The sequence below is a fragment of the Eriocheir sinensis genome, chromosome 44 (genome assembly GCF_024679095.1).
Source record: "Eriocheir sinensis breed Jianghai 21 chromosome 44, ASM2467909v1, whole genome shotgun sequence".
Lineage (NCBI taxonomy): Eukaryota > Metazoa > Arthropoda > Malacostraca > Decapoda > Varunidae > Eriocheir > Eriocheir sinensis.
In genome coordinates this window covers 6,336,624-6,341,623 of record NC_066552.1, presented here as the reverse complement: position 1 = coordinate 6,341,623, position 5,000 = coordinate 6,336,624, and the positions used below count along the sequence as shown (strand labels likewise).

At 40.9% G+C, this 5,000-nt stretch overlaps 2 protein-coding genes across 3 annotated transcripts in view; both read right to left on the bottom strand.

Annotated features, from left to right (window-relative positions):
- The window catches only part of LOC126980362 (uncharacterized), a 7,266-nt gene extending 7,248 nt beyond the window's left edge, over positions 1–18 (bottom strand). Inside the window, exon 1 of the mRNA XM_050830191.1 lies at positions 1–18. This exon is cut by the window's left edge and continues 73 nt beyond it. The gene's annotated coding sequence lies outside the window, so the exon portion shown is untranslated.
- The window catches only part of LOC126980361 (muscle calcium channel subunit alpha-1-like), a 261,653-nt gene that overhangs the window by 228,492 nt on the left and 28,161 nt on the right, over positions 1–5,000 (bottom strand). The gene's annotated exons all lie outside the window — the stretch shown is intronic.

The window sequence follows — 5,000 nt, the reverse complement described above, 5'->3', positions numbered from 1 at the left end:
CACCTCCAGCTATTTCCTCATAAACACTTATCCTTATCATTACAGGGAGTTAGAAGCGCCCTTATCAACACTAACCCACTTTCCCCCCTTATTCAACCCCCTTATACTCTGTTACCTCTTCTCCCTGCTCTCCATTCCTTTCTATCTGCATTTTATTCTCCCTATCTTTCTTTTTGTGTCCTTTTTTCCATCCTCTTCCCCCTCCTCCTGTTCTCCCTATGTCTTGTTGTGTCCTTTTTCCCTTCTTCTTTCCCCCTCCTCATCCTCCTCTTCCTTCTCTTCATATTTTATTCTCCCTATGTCTCTTACTGTGTCCTTCTTTTTCCCTTCCTACTTCCCCCCCCTCATCCTCCTCTCCCTTCTCTTCCCCTTTTATTCTCCCTAAGTCTCTTATTGTGTCCTCCTTTTTCCCTTCCTCTTTCCCCCTCCTCATCCTCTTCTCCCTTCTCTTCCCTTTTTATTCTTCCTATGTCTCTTGCTCTGTTCTCCTTTTTATCTCATCTTTCTTGCACTTTTTTTATTTGTCTTTCATTCTCCCTTTTTTTCTTTCTTCCTTTTCTTCTTTCATTCTTTAACATTCTTTTTTTTATATATTTTTATTTCTACTTTTTTCATTATCCTTTTTACATTCCTATAAGCTTCTTTCATTTTTTTTTCTTTACTTTCTTTTCCTTCTTTTTCTTCTCTTCTTTTCTTCGTTTTACTTCTCCTTTCTAGATATTTTTTCCTTGTCACTTTTTTCATTCCTTTCATCATTCTCTTTTCCTTTCAAATTTTTCCACCCATTATTATCATCGTGTTCTCTTCCTCTCCCATCATTTCCATTTCCATTTCCTCCTCCTCCTCCTCCTCCTCCTCCTCTTCTCTCCCTTGCTCTCTCTCATCATCTCTTCCATTGTCTAAATTTCATTCCCTTCCTCTTCTAAATCATTTCCATATTCCTCCTCTCATTGTCTTCCTTTCCATACCAGTCTCTCTCTCTCTCTCTCTCTCTCTCTCTCTCTCTCTCTCTCTCTCTCTCTCTCTCTTTCCTTTATTCTACTCTCCCCGCTCCTTTCCTCCTCCTCCTCCTCCTCCTATTCCTCCTCCTCCTACTCGCCCTTTTCCTGACCTTCTGATTCTTCTTCCCCCTCCTCCTCACCTCTCTCTCTCTCTCTCTCTCTCTCTCTCTCTCTCTCTCTCTCTCTCTCTCTCTCTCTCTCTCTCTCTCTCTCTCTCTCTCTCTCTCACACACCTCTTCTACTGTATTTGAGTCCCTTTCATTCCCTTCCAGTCCGTTCTCTCTCTCTCTCTCTCTCTCTCTCTCTCTCTCTCTCTCTCTCTCTCTCTCTCTCTCTCTCTTAACGCCGCCTCTCTCTCACAACAAAAGAAAATTGCTGAGGCCCCTAAACCATTATCAGAGGAATCGAGAGAGAGAGAGAGAGAGAATCAATAAACATTCCTCGCTTTACTATGAACCCAAATGCCTTGCTATGAAATCTTGCCAGAGAAAGAAAAAAAATATAATCAATAAAAACAATGATAAGCTGAGTCACTCCTCCTCCTCCTCCTCCTCCTCCTCCTCCTCCTCCTCCTCCTCCTCCTGCTCACCTCTCCTTGGCCTTAACCTCCTTCCTTTAAATTGTTCCTGTTCTTTCTTCTTACTCCGCCTTCTCCTTCCTATCCTTCCTCCCTTCCCTTTCCCTCCTTCCTCTCCTTTTTCTACCTACTTTTCTTCCCTTTCCCTCCTTCTTCTCCTTCTTCTACCTACTTTTCTTCACTTTCCCTCCTTCCTCTCCTTTTTCTACCTACTTTTCTTCCCTTTCCCTCCTTCCTCTCCTTTTTCTACCTACTTTTCTTCACTTTCCCTCCTTCCTCTCCTTTTTCTACCTACTTTTCTTCCCTTTCCCTCCTTCCTCTCCTTTTTCTACCTACTTTTCTTCACTTTCCCTCCTTCCTCTCCTTTTTCTACCTACTTTTCTTCACTTTCCCTCCTTCCTCTCCTTTTTCTACCTACTTTTCTTCACTTTCCCTCCTTCCTCTCCTTTTTCTACCTACTTTTCTTCCCTTTCCCTCCTTCCTCTCCTTCTTCTACCTTTTCTTCCTTTCCTCCTTCCTCTCCTTTTCTACCTACTTTCTTCCTTTCCCTCCTTCCTCTCCTTTTTCTACCTACTTTTCTTCCCTTTCCCTCCTTCCTCTCCTTTTTCTACCTACTTTTCTTCCCTTTCCCTCCTTCCTCTCCTTTTTCTACCTACTTTTCTTCACTTTCCCTCCTTCCTCCTCCCTTCGTCCCTTCCCTTTCCATTTTTGACATACTTTTCTTTACCTTTCCTCCTCCTCTCTTTCTTCCTTTTTTTTATCATATTTCCCTCCTCTCCCTCCTTCCCTTTCTCTCTTCCTCATTCTTCTCTTCTTCCTATCAATATTCTCCTTTCCCACTCCTTATACTCCTCATTCGTTCCTCTTTATTCCATTTCATCTCTTCCTCCTCCTCCTCTTCTTCCTCTTGCACCCCTTTCTCCCATCTACTCTTCAACCTTCTCTTCCTTTCACTCCTATTCCACCTCTTCCTCCTTCTCCTCCTCATCTTTCTTCTTCCACCCTTTTCCTCCATTCTACTCCAACTTTCTCTCCCTCCTCCCTTACTCCCCTCCCCTCCTCAACCTCCCCTCCCCTCCCCCGGTCCTTATCACCCAAATAGCACACTGCAATACTAACCCAGGGCGATAAGGGCTGTGATTCCATTGTCTTAAGCGGGATTATGGGCCTTAGGAGCAATCACCTCATATAGTGGGTGTTTCCAGACAGGACCAGATTCTTTTCACAAATACAATAAGGAATTTAGTGATTTTTTTTTTAATTTATCGTGTTGCTATTTTTGTTCTTTATCGCTTTTTTTTCTCTTGTATTCGTTTTCTTTTATATTTATTTACATTTTTTTCTTTCTCGTTTCTATTTTCATCCTTTATTATTTTCTCGTGTCTTCGTTTTCTTCATATTTTTCTTTCTTTTTTTCTTTCTATATGATTTGTTTTCGTGTCGAGGAGAATAATCTTTTTTTTTTTTTTTTTGCTTTTTTTATCGCTTTTGTTGTTCTTTTCTCACTTCCATGGCATTTACCAGTGAGAGAGAGAGAGAGAGAGAGAGAGAGAGAGAGAGAGTCTTCGAAATACCACCAATAAAGCTTACACAATATGAAGTAATTTGAGGCTGCACAAAAATAATTCCGAAGCTTTATAACCTTATCGAACCAGGTGTGTGCATGTGTGTGTGTGTGTGTGTGTGTGTGTGTGTGTGTGTGTGTGTGTGTGTGTGTGTGTGTGTGTGTGTGTGTGTGTGTGTGTGTGTGTGTGTGTTTTTGTGTGTGTGTGTGTGTGTGTGTGTGTGTGTGTGTGTGTGTGTGTGTGTGTGTGTGTGTGTGTGTGTGTGTGTGTGTGTGTGTGTGTGTGTGTGTGTGATAAAGGGCTTCGCGATTGATTAGGTAGGCATGTGCATATCCGTGTGTGTGTGTGTGTGTGTGTGTGTGTGTGTGTGTGTGTGTGTGTGTAAGCCAGTCAATGCGAGCGACAAATCTCACGGTGTCCCTTTAAACAAACAAACAAGAAAACAGACTGGCAGACAAACAAACAAACACACGTACAGACAGCCGAAAGATAAACAGTCACTGGCCAGAGAGAGAGAGAGAGAGAGAGAGAGAGAGAGAGAGAGAGAGGTGAGTTTCCTCCATTAGTTTTTCTCTAAAGGAGGAGGAAAAGGCAGTGCATCAATCACTCTCTCTCTCTCTCTCTCTCTCTCTCTCTCTCTCTCTCTCTCTCTCTCTCTCTCTCTCCATTATTATACTTGCTTTTATACCTTTGCCACTTACCTTCCTTTCTTCCAACGCGATGAGGAGGAGGAGGAGGAGGAGGAGGAGGAGGAGGAGGGGAAAAGAGACGGGCGGAGGAGAGAGAGAGAGAGAGAGAGAGAGAGTTAAGTAGGTGAAGGAAGTTATCTCTGACACTTGGAGAGAGAGAGAGAGAGAGAGAAGAATTGGAGATGCTAAGGAAAAAAACGGATAGAAAATAAAGATCAGGAGGAGGAGGAGGAGGAGGAGGAGGAGGAGGAGCGTCGTCTTACCTGTTGGAGGAGAGGAAAACAATTAGCTAACAAGAAAACAACAACAACAACAACAACACAATAACAATATGACCTTGACTGGATGCTGCTAAAGGAAAGAGAGAGAGAGAGAGAGAAATATATTTGTTCCATTGTTTTCTCTCCCTTTTGTTTCCTTTGTCTTTTGTCTTCCATCTCCACGTTCTTTTTTTCTTAATTTAATATTTTTCCTCCGAGCAATTTGACATACATGACTTTTTTTATAACTATCTCTCTTTTCTTTCTTTCGTTATTCCTTATTTTTTCATGCACTTCCTATTTTCTTTTTGTACTTTTCACTATCATCAACGTTCTTTCTATTTTTTTTTTTTGGCTCCCTATATCGACTTTCCTATCTCTTTTTGTAAGCTTTTTTTTACAACTTATTTACTCTATCTTTATTTCCTTCCTTATTTCTTGGTTAACTTTCTAACAATTCTTTCTATTCCCCAGTTTTCTTTCTTTCTTTTGTCCTTTTTTTGCTCACTCAACTTCCCTATCTCATTTTGTAACCTGTTCTTTTTACTTCTTATTTACTCTATCTTTATTTCCTTCCCTATTTCTTATTTAACTTTCTAACTATCCTTTCTATTCCCTAGTTATCTTTTCTTTCTTTCTTTCTGCCCTTTTTCTCTTCTTTCTTCCTTCTCTTTTACATTCAACTTCGTACTGTAATTATTTCGTTTTTTTCTTCGTATGTATTTCGTATGTATGTATTTCTCTTCTCTTTTTCCTTTAGCGAGTTCTCACATTCCCTTCATATTCATCTGTATTATTTCATTCTCTCCCATGTTACATTTTCTTTCCTTTCTAGACTTTCTCATTTTCGCTCTCCTCTTCCCACTCTTTCATCTTGCTCTTTTTTACCTCCTTCCCATTACCTACGT